Source organism: Armigeres subalbatus, chromosome 3 (assembly GCF_024139115.2).
Source record: "Armigeres subalbatus isolate Guangzhou_Male chromosome 3, GZ_Asu_2, whole genome shotgun sequence".
Classification (NCBI taxonomy): domain Eukaryota; kingdom Metazoa; phylum Arthropoda; class Insecta; order Diptera; family Culicidae; genus Armigeres; species Armigeres subalbatus.
The window spans coordinates 141,785,925-141,807,039 of record NC_085141.1 but is presented as its reverse complement, the minus strand read 5'-3'; the positions used below and the strand labels follow the sequence as shown (position 1 = coordinate 141,807,039).

General features: G+C 34.7%; 1 protein-coding gene across 2 annotated transcripts in view; it reads right to left on the bottom strand.

The window, feature by feature from the left end:
• Nucleotides 1–21,115, bottom strand: part of LOC134227973 (protein tincar) — a 541,225-nt gene that overhangs the window by 219,961 nt on the left and 300,149 nt on the right. For both annotated transcript variants that reach the window (XM_062709692.1, XM_062709690.1), the window contains exon 5: nt 1,372–1,387. The gene's annotated coding sequence lies outside the window, so the exon portion shown is untranslated. The remainder of the gene's footprint in view (nt 1–1,371; nt 1,388–21,115) is intronic.

Genomic DNA, 21,115 nt, shown 5'->3' with positions numbered 1-21,115 from the left:
ATTATCTTCCAAATGTTGTAACAAGATTTTATCATGATATTATTTAAAAAATGCTAAACACCGAATTGTCCAACCGATTGGCAATTAAAATAGATGTAGCAAAGTCTCCCAGCCATAGATATCACAACGATAATATTATTTGAAAAGGTTGCCTAATTTGTTATGTTGTTAGTTATTCTTAAAAAAAATTCTTGTTCAGAAAAAAAAACAAGAATTTATGATTGTTGATCGCAATCTGGAGACCTATCATGGCCTGTAAAAATTTTCAACTGCACAGTAAACAATATATTTCGTATCTGATTCTGTTTTAAATTCCAACAAAATATGCTATTTTTATGGTAAAATTGTAACAAAATTTGATAGGTTTTTGTTTCAAGTAGTGTAATTTTTTATAGAAATTTATATATTTTATCAACATCCTGCACCATTTTTCTAACAAATTGAGTTATAAAAATTTAGTTTAGCATAATAACATATGTTGATATAACCTAGTCAAATCCTTTTAACTTTTATGAGAATTGCTTTTCAATTTCAACGAAATTTTTTTTTTTAATTGCCAAGCAAAACTCTTTTGAATTTCCACTGAAAATATTCACAACATTAAACGGATATTCCGGATTTTCCATTTTTCAAAGAAACTCTTTCAAATTAACCTTCTAATTGGGCAATGAATTTGCAAGCATGATTCTTCATTTAGACGTAAAGTAAGAAATTACCTTCACGCTTCACGAAATCAAAAGCTATTTGCGAAAAATGTACTATGACTGGGTATAATTAATGAATTTTTTATTAGCAACTAATGTTAGAAAATCACAAATCTTTTTTAAAACTTAATTCCTCGTCATCATTGAAAAGCGAATTCGACAGTGCCTGGGTCTGGTGAATAATTGAAATATTTGTTTAGTATAGTATTTGGATAGTACACACTTGAATAAGAATATTTCATGATAAATTACGAATACTTATTCTTCGGTCGAACAGCGTACCTCGATCAAGTTTAATCTTAAAAAGAATCATGTCCATATTTATATCACGAGATTTTTTTTTTTCATCAATAGGAAAGATCGCCCCGTTTTACAGCTTGCAACAAGGCATAAAAAGTCGTTGTAAAGCAATTCTACATGGCGACTACAAAAAACAGGCAAAGCATGCAACGGTTTTCCTTTCTCATGCAATCTGGGAAACTCCCGCTATCGTTGCAATAAAGTGGAGAAGGACCTGGTTTTACGATCCATTTAATGGCTTTGTTGTTACAAGTGGTGCTCTGATATTTGATTGAAATGCTGGGCCATAAAATACTTTCGGCGGATTGCGAGGGATTAAAATGTGTAGACCAGCCAGAGCTGGAAGGACGTTTTCTCCTAGACTTACCTGATTGCTTCTGAGTCTGAAATGAGAGGAAATTAATGCTATTAGTTTTTTTAATCGAGATTAATGTTATTTCGAAAACCACGTTGTGGTAAATGTTGAAATATATAGGAAACCAGTCACATTTTTTATTGTAAACTGTTTAGAATAAAATATAGAAATTTGTAAAACATGAGAAATTTGACACAAGTTTGACACAAATTAGTCACAATATAACATAGTTTAATGACAACTCTTGCGTTTGGCTTTTCTGTACTGATGTGATTGGATGTAACTTTTCGTGTTCCCCTAACGAACTTTAATAAAGTAATTAAGCATGAAGTTGAACCTCTAAACATCTTTTCATCCATAGTCTTGGAATTCTGTGCTGGCATTGTTTGCATCAATCAAGAAGGAATGCATTGTCTATCGATGTAGAACAAACAAACTTGATAATCGGATTTTCCAGCAATTTTCCTTGCGGAGGCAAAGAGAGTTTTCTGTAGCAGCCGGAAACGAACGGCACTCGACAATTTTGCACTCTGGAGAAAATGGCATACACATTGTACCGTTCCAAATGGAATGAGTCTTGATCCCGAAACTTCTCCAAAGTACCCGTGTATTGCTTCTACAGTACACAATGTAAACAGTTCATCTATACACTTGTCTATACGGGAAAGGGAAAAATCCAGATGCAAACATTGTTCGCTGCACACTGCTTGACATAGGCAAATAGGACCGAAGATTTGCATAGCAAAAAAGAAGTGAAAACTTTTCACCGGAGTAATCCAAGTGAAAATCGAGCGATGTGCTTTTTTTCTATGCTCGTCGGCAGGCAATGTGTGCAGACATGCATGCATATATCGGAATAAATAAAACTTTGCTTCAGTTGGGGACTGAAACTCGGGAGAAGCATAGATCGTGGAAGATGGATGGGATACGGCACGAAGCGTGAGATCCTAAAGGACAGTGCTTTTGGAAAATGCACTGCAGTGTAGGTAGATTTGGTGTGGGCTTCAAATTATAATATTTTACGTTGAATCGATTCATACTGAAGTGTTGAGGGTCATCAAAATTACCGAAATCATGAATAGAACAGATGGTGCAATTAAATCGTTTGTAGTGTTGATTCTGTTTCGGGATATGAATCGTGTTTCTAGCAGTCCTAATTTTAATTATGATTTAAAATGACGTAAAATATTTATGTTTGTGAAATGTCAATATTTCCCTGTGAAATGCAGCATTCAATAAATAAAGCCTTTTACTGCGCTAGACCTGTGCGGCGCTACGCCACGCCGCCGCCGCCGGTGGTTTTACTCACGCCGCCGCCGCCGATGATTTTGGGTCGGCACCTGTCTTAATTTTGTCACGCCGATGACCATCCGCAATACAAAAAATAATTAACTTGAGTCGAGTAAAGTATGAGACAAGGATGTTAACGATCATTCAGTAATTTGCTTTCGATCATTTATTAATTTGTCAATAGCACATTCCAGAAGCTGAATTTCAAAATATGTTGTATGGAGGACTTCTAGTGCGAAGGTTTTTCTACAACTTTGCCTAATGATTCGTTATTAGAATTCAACTAATAACGGAGTTAGAGCGCTAGTTACAGTAACTTAAACTAAATGATTGGAGTTTTGTTATCATCAAGGAATGTAATTGTCGCTGAAAAATGCAAAAAACAAGCGACAAAAGAGAATAGCGATAACTCTTTGTCCCCATCTGCAGAAGATAAAGACATTGTTGCGTTCCATTTTATTTGCAACAAACATGGAGAGGTAACTGTTGGGAACTTTTCAAACTGCGATAACTTGTATATTTCAGAAGTAAAACACAAATCATGGCAACAGATGGTTAAGTTTATGTCTAATGTATGATAACTGATACTAATTCAACCAAAAACATCATCGGAAACCGACTACTTCTCAAAATGCGTGGCAGGCGATCATTGTCCTATTCTGTTGCAGTTTGGGACAAACGCTTATTGCGAGTTGAGTTTGTCCCAACATTTACAAGAGAGGATAATGTTGTTGTCATTGGCAATGTTGTTATTTTACATTCCTTGGTTATCATTTAGTCTGAGTTACTAAAACTATAGCTATAACTCCGTTACTAGTGGAATTCAAACAACGAACCATTAGGCAGAGTTGTAGAAAAACCTTCGCACTAGAAGTCCACCATACAACATATTTTGAAATTCAGCTTCTGGAATGTGTTATTAACAAACTACTAAATGATCGAACGCAAATTACTGAATGATCGTTAACATCCTTGGTACGAGACACTAAAGATGGTCTTACAGTTGAGGACGAAATACGTATCTGAAAAGCAATAAAACGTGGTTAGAACATTAATTCACCCGAATTCGGAACTACATTAGAATACAAACTCGTATGATAGTTTATAAATGTTGTTAATATAGAACTCGTCAGAATTCCATTGAAAATTTACCTCAAGTGATGATGTCTCTAAGTCAGTGTGGTGACATACATTGTCTTGGTTAATGAGTAGGTTGGTTGATTATTTTGTGAGCTTGAATGAAGCTCTACCTAGTACATTTAATCTACTAAGTAGAATAATACAAGAAATGATCAACTGAATTCGTCTAAACCAAGGCCTCATTCAGTCGGGGACCTAAACCTGTAGGTGTCTCGTAAATTATGTTTGATGTGGCACATAAGCTTTTGTGAAGGCTTGAATACAAGCCCAAAGCGCCCCACACTGGGGAAATCCGATGTCAAAGGTGGAAAACATTGATAACTTCCGTTACGAACAACCTACAGAAGAGATCAAGAGCTTATTCGAAAAAAGATAATTTTCCAACAAATTCCAACAATTTCATGGACGTGGAGCAATTCTGTATGTAGTTATTGAGCTCGTTTTGCCCCAATGTCCCACATATCACGAGTTTTTATATTTTTTGTCATTTTATCTTTAAGACATTCTTCTAAAATTGTGTTTATCTCTTCACTGTGGAAATCTGGAAATTTAAAGGATTTTGGGGTCAAATAAGCAACGAAGTGCATTTTATGTGAAATTTTCATGTAAGGTACACCGGGGCAAGTTGAAACGCGGGGTAAGTTGAAACGGAAGCTATAATTAAGATAAGAAATGACCGAATGCTCTGATTATTTTTTTCAACAAACTACTCCCCTAAATGCACCTTCTGACTGCCATTCCCGGAAGATTGCAGCTTTCAAAAGCAATCCCTGCCATTGTTTATTTTTCGCCCTTTGCAAAATCCAAACCAACTATTTGACGTGCCAATGAAACACGTCTCAAAACGATGTTTGGAAGAGTTTTTTCATCAAATTTTCACGGTGGGTAATCATTCAATGTTGAATAAGCATAATGATTATAAAAAATCGATGAAAGACTCGTTTTTATTTTTGTATTTTGGTTGTTTGATATTGCTCCACATGTTCAACTCATCGGGGCAAATAGAAATGCGTGGTGCGGGGCAAGTTGAAACAACGATTCAAAATGTCACCCTCGCAATTAAAGGTAATATTTTTTTCCAGAATTCAACATGGTCATTAAATACATTCGGAAAACATAAATTTATAAAAACATGTAAACTTCTGGAAATAAATTTAATAAATTTCCGCCTATTCCGTCATGAATGCAACCATCCATGTTTAAACTGCAGTTTTGGGATTCTTAATCTACTGAGCACTGACTCTCAGAAAAATAAAACATAGAGTATGTAAACATTTCGTTAACTCCACCTTTCACTTCCCCAGCTGTACATTTCTCTAATCAAAGAGTTTATGAGAGATATGCTGGCTGGTTAATTAATGGCGAATCAATCAAGTGCACAATATACAAGTGAACCATCCTGAATAGTAATCTGAGTGGTCACCAGTAGGAGGAAATCAATTTGATAAATTTTCAGCGTAGTGCGTTCTCCAGAATTTGGTCTCTGAAAATACACTTGTGACTTTGTTGTACACTGCTCTTTATTCACATAAGAGTCCCATGTCATTTTCTCCGACTTGAGTAATTTTCCGTGGAATTTTTCAAGCTTGTTTTGGAAAAATACAAAAAAAACCCTGATTAATCCACCTAGCGGTGATGGTGCCCTTCTCGTGCATTATAAAAATAGTATTTTGGCCATTACTTTTAAGCCCATAGTCCGATCTGGCCGATTTTCAATAGGAAACAATGGGAGAGTATTCTGCGTCGAGTGCAACATGTTGCGAGCAAATCGGTTGAGAATAAGTGCCTGAAAAATGAGTGACATTTTTTTACTTCTTTTTTTAATAAAAAAAAGTGATATTTTGGCCATAACTTCCGAGCTCATAGTCCGATCAGACCAATTTTCAATAGAAAACAATAATAGGTTATCCTGCGTCGAATGCAACTTGTTGCGAGTAAATCAGTTAAGGATAAGTACTTGAAAAATGAGTGACATTTTTCTATAAAAAGTGGTATTTTGGCCATAACTTCCGATCCCATAGTCCGATCTGACCAATTTTCAATAGGAAACAATAGTAGAGTATCCTGCGTCGAGTGCAACATGTTGCGAGTAAATCAGTTAAGGATAAGTGCCTGAAAAATGAGTGACATTTTTTACTTCTTTTTTTATAAAAAGTGATATTTTGGCCATAACTTCCGAGCCCATAGTCCGATCTGACCAATTTTCAATAGGAAACAATGGTAGAGTATCCTGCGTCGAATGCAACTTGTTGCGAGTAAATCAGTTAAGGATAAGTACCTGAAAAATGAGTGACATTTTTTGGGTGGGGTGCGCACACACACACACACACACACACACACACACACACACACACACACATACACACAGACATCACCTCAATTCGTCGAGCTGAGTCGATCGGTATATAACACTATGGGTCTCCGAGCCTTCTATAAAAAGTTTGTTTTTGGAGCGATCATATAGCCTTTACCGTATACTTAGTATACGAGAAAGGCAAAAATCTAATAAATTGAAAAAAATGCTATCTTTCCAAAAAATTGACACAATATTCTTCATCTGTATTTATTGCTGTGGGACAATTAATTGGACCATACTTAAGTTTATTTTTTGTGTAAAAGAAATCCGTGCAGCACCGAATTCCGTCCACTTTGTAAGATATCACTAAATTAAAAGGGTTTTAGTGGAAATACATTTATAAATCATTTATCTTATCCTGATATTATACTTGACAGTAAGCTTTCTGGCCGATGAAATGGAAATTATGCTCTGAAATTAAAATATCACAATTGAAAAACAAATCGCCACCCAGAAAACGCAAAGTTTCAGACGCCATTTTGTCGCGTGCCTAATATAATTGTACCGAAAGTGACTGGGTTTGAATTGCAAATTGCAATTAATAGAGTAAGATCAGCAGAAAAAAATCAAAGGGATCGTTTCTCAAGATGTGTATTGAACTATTTAGTCTTGTCAATCGGTCTGCTTTAAATTAAGTATTTAGTTAGAAAATAGCTGTACGGATTATGATCCTATGATTCGAAATCCGTCTACGGTTTAAAAAATTTGGAATGTGATTTTTATGCGAGAAAATATCAAGATGAGACAACAAAAGTGGGATTTGTTTTCAAATTTCTAGAACAAAGCCTACTATTTCATCAGTTTTTCTTAAACAGGAGACAATATTAAACTAATTTCTGAAAGAAAATCAAAATCGTCATGCGAATCCTGGCAGTATGATAGTCACCTTTACAACCTCGTGCTTCTTGAGTCTCACTGAGTACATACATTATGTTATTAATACGGCAGAATTAGCTTATGTCTGTATATAACGCAGTGTTTCAACTTGCCCCGATACGCGGGGCAAGTTGAAACGATGCATATAAAAAAATAATTCAAATATACAAAATATTTATAAAAAAGTTTTTCAAAGTTGCTTATTTTTTATGTATAATCTTTGGCCCGAACTAGCAAACACCGCAAACGGATTCAAAATATATCAAAGGGTGATTTTTTCACAGCACTTCGAATTTCAACTTTGAAAAAACCGTTTCAACTTGCCCCGGTGTACCTTATTCTGTGAAAAATGATAATATTTACAGATAATTGTTGATATTATTGTCCCAAAGTGTTGAACAGATATTGATAAACATTTGTCGAATAAAAACTAATGAAGTCAATATTTTCGCAAATGTTTTATTTGGTTATTCATTGAGTGAAAAACGATTTTTCAAAACTTTTGAATAGCACCGATGCCAAACATTTCCAAACCGTACCCCAATTGCATAGCAAGACCAGAATAGTCATATTATATGAGTCTTGATGTGATCATAGATAGGAGGTGATGAGAGATACTCTTTTTTCTACCTTTTTGCCCAAATTCCCCTATAAAATAATTTAACTCTATGATTCTGATCAAGGAAATGATGTAGTAATGATAATTAAATGTATATTTGTCAATGATACTAATCAAATAACGAATATTTATGTATTTTATTAAAAATATTGAATTATAGGGGATTTTAGGGTCATACAAGCCTAAAAGTTCATTAAATATATATTTTTTTTATACAAAATAGGATAACATTTTTACGGACGACTCACAGAAGAGATTAAGGGCTTATTCGAAAAGGATTTTTCCAAGGAATTCAGTGAGTGATGTTTAATAGACATGGGACACTTCTTTATGTAGTTATTGAGCTTGTTTTGCCCCAATGTCTAATACATTTTTTTTCATGTTTTACGTCCTTTTATCTTTCAAATATTGTACTAAAGTTGTGTTCTCCTCTTTCTTATAGATCCATAGAAAAGCACTATACACATTTTGTTGGTAGAAGTTGGAAATTTAAGGGATTTTGGCCGATAAAGGTCTGGTCCATGAAATAGCACTAACTGAATTCGTTGGAAAATTATCTTTTGAATAAGCCCTTGATCTTTTCTGTAGGTTGTTCGTAACGGAAGTTATCAATTTTTTTTACCTTTGACATCGGATTTCTGGCATAGGATCAGGCACTGGTGTAGGCAAATTATTGCAGTTCAGGAATTTCAAGTTCAGCAGCACATATCAATTATCTCGACAATATTTATGTTTTTAATTTTAAAAACCAACCAGACCACTCAATTAATCAGTTTTCATTACTATGTCTGATACTCTATTTATGCATATGCACAACATGTGATAGATTTAGTTTGGAAAAGGTATTAGAGGGTAACCACTCCCTTCGGTAGGATTTGATCCCATGAAGCCAGTACGCTAGACAGGTGCTTTCTGTAGCATGCGTATCACGTATGTCACCGACCCTAGTTCAATTCCATAAAATCGCATTCCTTGCGGCATGCCGTATATAATTCTAGACTCCATAATCCAGCGACTCATCAAGTCGATGCCTTTTGCAATGTGTGTCGTTTTACAGAGTCATCGCTTTATGGTTGTTCCCAGGGCAAGCTGTTCCCATGCTACCCGTCGCACGCTAGTGCCGACGGTGTGATTTATATAATGACTTCAGGTACCTCCAAATGGGAGCTCAAGTTAAGTTAAGAATTTGAATTAATAAACAGTCTAGTTTGAACGTTCGACGAGTGTGTAACGTTTTAAAAGATATCACCCGCCGAACAGTTAACCTGTTACATGGCGACCAGTGAACAAGTGGCCGAATCCGGCAATTAATAAAGTGATAGAGACTGGTGAGCCGGCAGGAACCGTCACCCTGCCGGCTGAAGAAAATGTACATATTTGAGTGGCTAAAATGGATTTAAGTGATGCCGGTATGTCCCCAATTGCGGTTATCACACCATGTGTGTAATTTAGTTCTCGGGTCGAGATTTGCTGACGCAGGACACACAGAATACACAAGTGCATTTGCTACATAATATGTTGGAAAATGACGTTATATGTTGGACAAAACTTATTTTCAAAGCTAATGGAAATTTGAACGTGAGTGAACAGAGCAATTGAACCAAAGTTTGTGTACAAGTCGATACGTGTGATCTATAAGATTGAATCAGAAGCAACAATAACAAAAACCTACGATCATCGCCTCAGTAGGAGATCGGGATTTATCAATCAAAATGCCTCGTGAGTCAACGCTTGGAAACACGAGACCAAAAGTGGAGCTGCAGGTGGATTTAATTATCGAGTACAGCACAACTCGCGCAACATAATACATGCAGTTGGCGCAGGTGAAGCGAAAAGTACATACGTGTTCACGACGGCACGGTTAATGTGGTGTCCGTCCGGTCGAGCTACGCTGATTTTAGAATAAAGTGCCAATATCGAGGAAGAAAGACATCGACATTAGCTCCGGATGCCGCCGTCGCTGTGCTGTCACACAGCAAAATCATCTAACACCATAACCTGGATAAGGCATATACCCCAATGTCTTTTGAACCGCCGAAAGACTCGACACGGATGGATTCGCTGAAAACATTTAGCAAGTATGCAGCAGTAACCAGGTAATAGCGGAATTTATCTAATTTCAAAAGAAAGTGAGTAAAATGAACAACATGTTGTTTGTATGTACGCATAAAATTATAATCTGTTGAATAGTGCTATCTTCTAACTGTCGTGCGACATTTTTCTCTATAGATGAGCTCTAGTTTAGTTTCTCCCTTTTCTTGTAAGTCTCGGAGTAAATGTAGATTTTTATTGATGATTCAAAATTACAACTTTACGTCTTATATTAGGTTTTCGTACTAATTGTTTAACTGCGGTATTGTTTTGTTCGCGCGTATATTTGTTCGTTTAAAACCCAAAAAAGCACACAATGAGAAAGTAATTAATAATAATACTAAAACCACTTATAAACTTCAACGAAAACGAATTTGAATTTTTTTTACATTTTACGAAGAAGTGAATCTTTTTATGCGTTTTAATGAAATTTCAAAGGCATAGAAACACAGTGAATCAATATTTAGCATGTAAAAATAAGTGTTTTAATCAGAAGAAATCGTAAAGCAGTCGAAGAAAATCGTTAAATACATGTTTACGATAAAGAAAATTCATGTTCCAACTGAATTGCGCAATACAAAAGTACAGTAGAATCACTCGAGTATGGGTGACGTTTAGCAGTTTAGTTTAGAGTTTTACTATTTATTTATTTAAATTAATATGATCATTGCCACAAATGCACATAATAATTAAATCAAACAGTAAAAGACTAATAAATTTGAAGAACTCAGCGAAAAATTTATATAAAAAAAAAATCATTATTATTATTATATATTGCTATTTATAATATTATTGCTGAACACATTATTGAAGAATTGAAATTACAAAATTATTCAAATTAACAAAAAAAAGAATAGATTTTATTTAGAAAAAAAAGCTATCAAACTTGTTAGAAAAGAATCCCAGTGTAACTAAAAACTTACTTACAATTCTAAACAAACATCTTTTTTTTGTACGAAGTTGTCATAAATTTATCTACTTTGTTGCAATTAAGCGTACTAATCCTAAACTACACTTTTGAGTTAAAGACTCCGTTGTGCATTTACACCTTTCTGCTGTCAGAAATTTGACAATTGCAAAAACACAATTTATTTTATTCTTTTTAATTTTAATTCATATATTTTGTTAATAATTCAGTTGTATCTTTTTTATTTGTGACTAGATTATTTATAAATAATGTCATGGCAAACTCTATTACCAAAATTTCGAATAATACCAAACATACAACGTGTATCATACGACGGAAATTTGTTCTTGAAAGGAAATTTAAATTATTTGAAAAATAACTCAAGCCGTTTCTAAAGCATACTTAAAACTAATGTCCAAAACTGACCTATAAAAAAAAACATATTTTCTCATCCTATATATATGTTTTTCCAAAATGTGGTAACTCATCAAACTGCTAATTTTATTTTTTCACCTTAGCATTACTTCATGTAACCATTCAAAAACATGTTTTTAAGCCTACCTAAATTTGTTTATACATTTGAAAATAATCATTTAAATGAACTATGCATCTTAGTTTCAGGTTAAACTTAAAATAAAATGACAAAAAAAAAGTTTTTGTAATTTTGTGTTTTTCTAAAATGTAAGCACAATATTCCTATTCATGCAATCTTATTTTTGATAAGTTTTTTTGCATCGCCAAATTAAGTAGCCATTTATAAATACTTTCATGAAGAGGACACTCGACTATAACATTTTACTTTTTTCTTCGAGCAAAAAGTTTTCACTTTGATCATCCAAGGAAGAAAAAAAACATTTTTTGCAATTCCTGATCATAATATCTGGTTTACAGTTCTTCTTTGAATGATAGAATGGCCTACTTTTCCATACCAACGAAATGGGTGCTTTAATGAACATTATGCAACTCAAATGGGTTGCATAATATTCATTATAACACTCATTTGGGTGCTATAATGAAAAACCAACATCAGAACAGTAGTTACATGACTACATTTTGCTTAATTACCTTGGGTTAGTGCTCAAATAGTGTATTCTATGCGACTCGTGATAAATTAAATAGTTTGGTGGACATGACATCAAAAATTTCCTAAGGCAAGTACATCCATCGCTTCACGGTTTATCGAACTATGCAATGTGGCACGGTAACATGGAATCTGATTGTTCTCCGCAGCAACATAATTTATTGGCAAGAATGATCATGTGTAGTAAATTAAACTGTACAATTTTGGTACAGATTTATCAAATTAAAGTTCATTTTTCGTCATTGCAAAAAATAGCGTGTGCAACTCGTTGCAAAACTCGATTTTTTCAGCACTCGTAGTATTTATCCAACTCGGCAAGCCTCGTTGGATAAACGTACAACTCGTGCTGAAAAAATCATCTTTTTGCAACTTGTTGCACAAACTACTATATTTGCATTCTTTCTGTATTACTTAATTGATTTTAACCTAATCGTACAAGTTTCTTTCTCCTCTATCCTACTATTCACCGTATAAAAGTGAATGGCTATATTTATCTGGCTCAAATTTGCCTTCAAAATTAAAAACAATGCAAATTTCGTAAACATTGATCATTACCAATCAATAACAAAAAAAAAATGATCAATCAAACACAATATTTGGTATTCATTATAAATTTATCCCTACACTTACAAAAATCTCCGCATTATATTCATGAGTTCAAACATGGATTTTGCAATGGGGGTAGCGAAATGGATTCCATATTTTCGACACATATATTCCATGCCCCCGCATGCATTGCATGAGTGTTCACACATACTATCCATGTGGGTCATAGTAACCATGTGTGAATTTGTATGCAATAAAGTATGTGCCGACGCATGATATGCATATTTCAAAATACATGGATTTTTGCCATAAAGTATGTGTCGATTTTCCTGAGTTATACCCTTATTTTTTGTTTCTTCTTTCCAATAATAAAAAAAACATGTTTTCCTTCTCGGGCTATATTTTACATTTTCACAAATAGAGGTGAACTCACAGTACTTTCATTTTGAACGTTTAGCTTTGCTACTACGATGTAAAACGTTAAGAATTTTTCCCCGTGTTATTAATTTTTAATAAAATATACCTAAAACAAAAATATCTTATAAATAATAATATATAAAGAAAATATAAAATTCCAAAATCAAGATTTGCAACATACTAATTTTTTCAAATATTTCTGATATTACTAAAAAAAGTAAGATTTAAATTCAACACAATAATTATATTATAATGAACTCATAAACAAAAGCAAAATTAACAATTGAAAAACTCAATTCAAAAACAAAACTGTTATAATTTGTCAACAATAACAAATAAATAACTTAAACTTTTGAAATCATTGATAACAACCCTCGAATAATGAAAATTTGAATATAAAATGTAGAAATATAAAATACGATATGATTAGATATTTCTAAAATAAAACTAAACAAAATACAAATAAAATGGCTAAAAACTTTATAATGTCAACTACAAAAACACATAAATAATAATATCAACAAATTACAAAAGTAAGCTCAAACATATTTATTTCATTTTATTATTTATTACGTAATTACTGGGCGAAAAGGCTTAAAATCCCCAGAATTTCGTTAAAAACCAATACATTTCATTATTTATTTACTCAACCCCTGGGCGAAAAGGCTTAAAATCCCAGAAGGTTGTTAGAATTAGGAAACAAAATCATAATATTCTCTTTAGCTATGCGAAAAGGCTTAAAATCCATAGCAAGGAATGCCTGGGTGCTAAAAGTGATAGAAAAAAGGGTTTGCAGGCCTGCACCCACGTATTTATTTATTATTGAATTTTAAAATATTGCCCCAGATGCCCGGATTAAAAGGATACCGGATGCCCGGAAGAAGAAATGGCCAAGCTCTACCCAACTAACAATTTTGGTGCTAAAAGCTTCAACTTCTAGCCTTTGGCTGTATAATATTTGAATAAAAGAAGCCAATGCTGAATAAAAGAAAAGCCTCCGCAAATAATCCATTAAACTTCAACTCGACTATTAGCCAAATATCTATCAGCTAGTCAGTTTGTACCGAATATATTTCATCTTTTATCGTTTATGCAGCTTTCATATATTCATAAAACAGCTCTGTCTGAATTAGCAACAAAGCTCATCGGTTAAGAGCTCATGTATGTAATTGAGTTGCTTGTTAGCAACTTCCCATATTACGGTGAGTAGCATTCACAATGAAAACATTTTCGCTGTTGTTATAGCACTAACAATATAGCGTAATGGCGCTATAAATGAACTAACGAAGCTTTTAGGCAACTTCTGTATCTTTGAAGATTACACAACGTTTAAGTAAACCTTATACTGCTTCTTTTAATAGCTTATCAGCATGGAACGTCAAAACCGCAATGTTTACATTTGATTTTTGTTGCCGGAGCTGTGTATGAGCTATTGATTTTTGTAATGCAGCTACAAAGGTTTTCACCTGCTTTTATAGCAACTGACAAAGCGCTGTCATTAATGCTAGCAGATAGTGTAAGAAAACAAGCCATTTAGAAGCGATATTTCTGTTGACGGCTGCTGTTAAACGATTAGCAGCGGAGTAGCATCTATACAGATCGAGAAAATGTTGCCTAAAAACAATTTCAACGATTGATGATGCATTAAAGTTACCCAAAAGAACATGCTGATAAATGTTTGAATAATGGTTGAAATAATGCTGAAAGCATAATTTTTAAGCTCATGTGTCAAAAGCAGCATGTAGACCTCTTTCTAACGTTTATACAGCATGAATCCAAAAATTGCGTTAACAAAATAACATATAGGGTATGCGAAGAAGCACATCCATAATTTTCTTTGTTATTTACATATGTCAAAGTAACGGTGATGACAGAGCAGCGGCCATTGAATCAGGAGATCAGGAGTTCGAATCTAGGTAGCAACAAAATTGATATTGTAGTTTTCACAAAAAAAAAACATTAAATAAACTCCGAAATTTACTCTCCTCTCAAATAATATTTAATCAAATTGAATTAAGTGGCTGTATAAAACTTATTTAACAGATTCAAAAAATCTGAATAAGCGCAATTGAAGCGAATTATATTACTAAATGGTTTAGTAAAGATTGAGAAAAAAATGTGTAACATGCTGTAAAGTAGTTGTGCCGGCACGTCGAAAATAGCTGAATAGATTCGCCAGATTTGCTGGTAAAGGAATTGAATAGAAGTTATTGATCATATGTATAGCACACATATTCAGCTTGAAGCCGTATAAACGAGTTGAAATAACATTTACATTGACATTAAATGTTAGTTGGGTAGTGCTTGTTGCCTAAATTAATTTGAAAAGCGACCAGATAAGTCTGCGCACGCTAGTTTTTTTTATTATTACCCGGATGCCTGCTTCAATGAAGAGCAGAAGGACGTCATAGAATATAGGAAAAATTGTTTATCAGCTATAATAATTTTGTCATGGATAGCGACAACGTTGAAAAAAAAAATCAAGAATGTTCAAATATATATATTTAATACTTTATTGATTTTGGATCTGTCCTTAATTATATGATTTTTTTTCTATGCAACATTAATTTTTCTACTATATATTTCGTAAGCATTATCTTTATTTGTATAACACTACTTCAACTGCAATTTAATTATTTAAAAATATATATAGAGTTTTTTAGTGGAATGTACACTGAAAAGTGGAGATTATTATTGCACACCTTTCGAATTGATATTTTAAAAATTAAAATGATAGCATATTCTTAAATACTAATGAAACTTATCCTTTATTTTGAATCACACGAAATTGAGAATGCAATTCACCCATTATCAGATAGAATTATGGAAAACAACCACCAACAAAATATCATAACAAACATATTGCCATTGCCATTGTACCATGTGAAATCATTCTTTTCGAAAGGAGGGATGAGCTTAAAATGTAAGAAAGAAAAATTTACTGAAGGAACAGGATTATAATCATTGTAATTTGTGAGAGGTATTTGAAGTCAAAATTAAAAATGATCTTCAATCATTTTTCAGTAAAGGGTGGTGGTGTAGCATGCGTATCACGTATGTCACCGACCCTAGTTCAATTCCATAAAATCGCATTCCTTGCGGCATGCCGTATATAATTCTAGATTCCATAATCCAGCGACTCATCAAGTCGATGCCTTTTGCAATGCTTATGCACTTCGTTTTGGAAGTGTCGTTTTACAGAGTCATCGCTTTATGGTTGTTCCCAGGGCAAGCTGTTCCCATGCTACCCGTCGCACGCTAGTGCCGACGGTGTGATTTATATAATGACTTCAGGTACCTCCAAATGGGAGCTCAAGTTAAGTTTAGAATTTGAATTAATAAACAGTCTAGTTTGAACGTTCGACGAGTGTGTAACGTTTTAAAAGATATCACCCGCCGAACAGTTAACCTGTTACATTTCCCTACTAAGCTACGAAGGACCTCCGTCGTCCTCCGCAATTCAGCGGGTACTGATGAAACCAAATTCCCAGCACCAGGCACGTAGCCGAACTCTCGCAATCCATTTACAGAACTAACTCTCTCATATATATGTTTGTACAATGCCAACCAAGTAGGATGATGAAGCAGGGTTGTGTGAAGTTGTGCCAGTAGGCCGTCAGATACCAACCCGAAATCCTCTTCGCCTATGTTGTCGGGTTGGGATCTGCCGACGAACTGGCACAACCTCACACAACCCAATTTCTTCAGAAGTTCTTTTGGAATTTCTTCCAGGAAATATTTTGAAAATTAATTAGAGAGTGGAATGATTTCGATGGAGTAACCAATTGAATTTTCGAAAACAACACAAAAAATAAACAACAAACACTAAAGAAAACCAAAGGTGGTACTGAAAGAATTTCGCAAAGAACTCATGAAGGCTTTTCCGAAGGAATTCCTGTAGGAAGTTCTGGAAAAAAATCCCGGAGAATGTTTTAACGGAATCGCTGGAAGTAGTTCTACAGTAATTCCGTACGGAAATTTCTTAAAAAAATCTTTTATGGAACCTTTTAGACTTTTAAAGAAACCTCGAGAAGTATCCATTCCTGGTGGATTTTTTTAGATTATTGAGGATAAAATTTCTTGAGGAGTTCTCAAATAAATTTTTGGATGAGGTATTTGAAGAAATTCCTAAAGGGTTTTGTGAAGAAATTTTCAAATGAATTAATGAAAGCATTTTTAACAGAGAGCCTGAATAAATTTTCGAAAATAAATCAAGTTGGAGAGAAAGAAGTTTTTGGAGGTATTTCTAAAAGACATCTTAAAACAATTCCTAAAGAAATTTCCGGAGGGATTTTTTAAGGGAATTTACTTTAGAAATTCCTAATAGGATTTGAGAGGAAATGCCTACTGGTATTTCTGAAGTAATTCCTAAATTTATATCAAAATTGCCCAGTAATTGATTCCTAATTTCCTCTAGAAATTCCTTTGAAGATTTGTCCAGGAATTTGCTCGGAAATTGCCTCAGAGAGTTCTATAAAAACTCCTTCGGAAACGAATTCCAGAATATCTTTCGGATTCTTTCGGGTATCCGTTGGAATTTCCTTCAGGAATTAGTTCAGAATTTCCACCACGCGTTCCTTCAGAAATTTATTTAGGAAAATCTTGGGAAAATCATTAAGACATTCCTCAGAAAATTCCTTCATTTCCTTGCAAAGTTCTAGGACTAAATTTTGATAAGAAATCCTGAACAAGTTCCTAAAGAAATATCCGAAGAAATTTCTGAAGGATTTTCAAAAGTAACTCCTGAAGCAACTTCCGACAGTCTTAGATTTCTCTGAAAATTCCTTTGGACATTTTGGACATTTGGACAGATTTGGTTCAGCAATTCGGATATACCATCTGAACATCCTTCACAAATTCCTTTCTTGGGAATTTCTTCGAAAATTAATTAACAAATTCCTTCGGATGTTTCTTTCAGTAACTCCATAGGATTTTTTTTAGAAATTCCAGGTGTGCAGGGAGACTGATGACTGGCGATCCAAAAACGAGCGACCTAGAATAGGAAATTACATTCGGTTTTGCTCCGGACAACACGGAGTATACGACTATCATAGGTATAAGTATAGGTAACTTTAGGAAGAAATTTTAAACATTTCCCTCAGGAATTTCTTCACAACATTCTCAATTTCTTTTGATTTTTTCGGGATCCCTTCGAAAATTCATTCAAAACTCCTTTGGAAATTTCTTCGGAAATTTATTTGAAAATTCCTTCTACAATTGATTTTGGGATGCATTCGGAGATTCTGTTAAGAATTCCTCTGAAAATGTCTGTGGGGATTTCTCCGAAATTTTCTTAAAGGTTCCTACTGATTTTTCTTCGGGAAAATTTTACCGAAAATGCCTTCAAAAACTGTTTCCGACATTACTTCAGGAATTCCCTCGGAAAGTCCGTTAGAAAATACTCTTATGAATTCCATTGGAAACTAGTTCATTCTTTAATAAATTTTCGAATGACTTTCTGCAGGAATATTGTATGGTTTTACTAAAGGAATGTCTCGAAGAGAACCTATTTTAGAACAAATACCTATATGAATTTCTGCAGACATTCTCGTAGGATTTTACGAAGGAATTCCTAATGAAATTTTCTAAGAAATTCCGGTAGGAATTCCCAAAAATACTCGTTTCCTCCAGACATTCCTTCAGGAACTTCACCAAGAACTTTTTTGGCATATCTAAACCAATTTTAGAAAAAAATATCAAATTTGGTTGGTCATTGTGCCCCAGTTTTTCTCAGGTAGTATTCATTTTCTGCACGCGAAATGCAGAATAAACTGTCCATTGTGGCTGTTATTAGTGGATTACATCGTGTATGTCCTTCCAGGATGCAGGGAGCACAGTAGCTGAACGAAGCAGCATTCAAATTCTCGGCCATTCAAACATTGTTCAATTGTGTATGTAACTTAAGAATATAAGGATTTTTAATAAATTTAGATATATTGAAAAGTAAAACGACTGAAGTGTATAAAAATCCTGAAATAACTTTTGATAAAAGTTTCAAACAAATTAGTTCTATGATACCGGAACCTAATTCTCAGCACTGCTAAGGTCACGAAAAGTGAAGCAGGATTGATAGTTAAAATTTGATTAATCAAATTTGATTAAACAAAATAGTGTTATTTTAAATAACATTTTGAAATCAGGTATTGACTATTTTGAATGTGCTGTTTGATGATCGGCCAACGTAGAATACTACAATTTTAACAACAACAGTTAAACAAGATAGCTAGTTGATGCCATTCAAAAATTGTCAAAAATCTCAATCATATTGATAATATTCACATTTCAAAAAAGTGGTGATACTCTTTTGCCGGAAAACTCATGAGGCAAAACGCCTTTTAGCTGGCGAATCAGCATTCTGGAATGGATAGTGCGTGGAGACGCAAGTACATTGTAGGTTAGCGCCACTAGGGCGTTTTGCCTCGCCAAAATGTTAGATGTTTCTTCAAAATGTGTAAATTTTCGGTTTTGCCGACCTTCCCAAACACTATTTTGAAACTTTTTTCGCCTAACCTACATAATTTTAGATCTAGTTTTGTTACGGCCATCTTCTTCTTCTTCTTATTGGCATTACATCCCCACACTAGGACAGAGCCGCCTCGCAGCTTAGTGTTCATTAAGCATTTCCACAGTTATTAACTGCGAGGTTTCTAAGCCAGTTTACCATTTTTGCATTCGTACATCATGAGGCTAACACGATGATACTTTTATGCCCAGGGAAGTCGAGACAATTTCCAATCCGAAAATTGCCTAGACCGGCACCGGGAATCGAACCCAGCCACCCTCAGCATGGTATTGCTTTGCAGCCGCGCGTCTTACTGCACGGCTAAAGAGGCCCCCACGGCCATCTTAATGACGGTAAATATGAGGGAAACCACAAAAGGCGTTTTGCCTCAGGGGGGGCGTTTTGGGGCCTCTTCCCCTATGATTGTGCAGATACCTTTGTACAAATATAGACATTTCAGGACTTGGAATAGAACCTAATCTTCAAACAAACAAATCTGTTGAGGGTGGAATTTCATCATCATAAAAAATCCTGATTCGATAAAAACCTGCGTTCGCCTATGCTTACCATGTGATAACTTCCTAATCCTTCAACGGGGGATGCACATCCACAATGCAAAAAGATCAGATCGAATTGAGTCCACTCTGGTTTCGGGCTAAGTTTGCCTGTCTGCATTGTTGCATCATCATCGTTCCGTCCGACTAGCACAGAATAGATGTCCTGCAACCTAGTAGCAAAAAGCTCGAGAGCCATACAATGCGAGATGCGATGGCATAAATCAAACAGGACGTGAAATGAAAAATCTTTCCAGCTGGAGCACCATCACGTTGCGAAATCCCTTTCTGATCCGAATTGTGCATGAGGCAAGCTGAAATCGGATGGTTTGTCGGGGGTGAAATTTCAAGATTACTGTGACAACGAGGCATCGTGTCGTTTGACCTGAACTGGACATGAATCGGTCAGTGAACGGAACGGAACTATGATGCTGGCCGAGTATGAGTACTATTTACCTGTCAGATGGACCTGAATGTTGATGAAAAGGGTAATTCTATCAGTTATTTAGTGCACCGGTGAATTAAATGGCCTGTTGAAAGAGTGCCTACATGTGGTGCACTATGAGGGCACAACTTTGCTTCGGCACTCATGAAGTAACATAATTTCTGGTCACCATCGTCATCGTGGTTGTCGTCGCCTCGAACCAGGCGCTGCACTCAGCACAGGCTTATTTATCTCTTATTCGTGACGTAATTTTAATTCAAGCTCCATGAGTGGGAATTCAAATTTTCTCATTCAGCTCGTGCATCGCTGAATCGTTGTACAATGAGTTGTCGTATGATGTGAATATGTTTCCTTTTCAGAAAATATAAGTTATTTAAAGTGTACTTAAAGTGTATTAAAAGTGTCAAGTTAAAAGTTAATAACAGTTGTTGCAAATAAATACATCATTTTATCGCTTCTCACTCACTCACATAAAAGCTAATGGAACAGCTTATGATAATCAAAATGGTCGATTGAACATCATTACATATGAAACAATAATCCCATAATATTCTTTACAAATGAAATCACTGTTTGATGCGTTTCCCCATTATGGACAGCCGTTTTTGTTCTGGACGAATCATGGCCGGGCAAATTTATCCCTCGGGCAAAATAAATCGTTCATACGTGGTGGAAGTCAACATCCCAAACAAACTAACGACCTATTAGTCCCGACAAACTGGCCTGCAGAAAAATGTTTCCGAATGGGACAATCATGTTGTAAGAGCGGTGCAAAAAGCACGTAATATGATTGCCGTATGATTATGTGTCGAAACACGAACTGACTGTCGGCAGCAAATGTGAGCATGAGAAGCATCGTAACGCAAGCTTCCTACACATGGATTTCATTCAAATTACATATCTGGATGATTATTCGACGACATCATGAATGG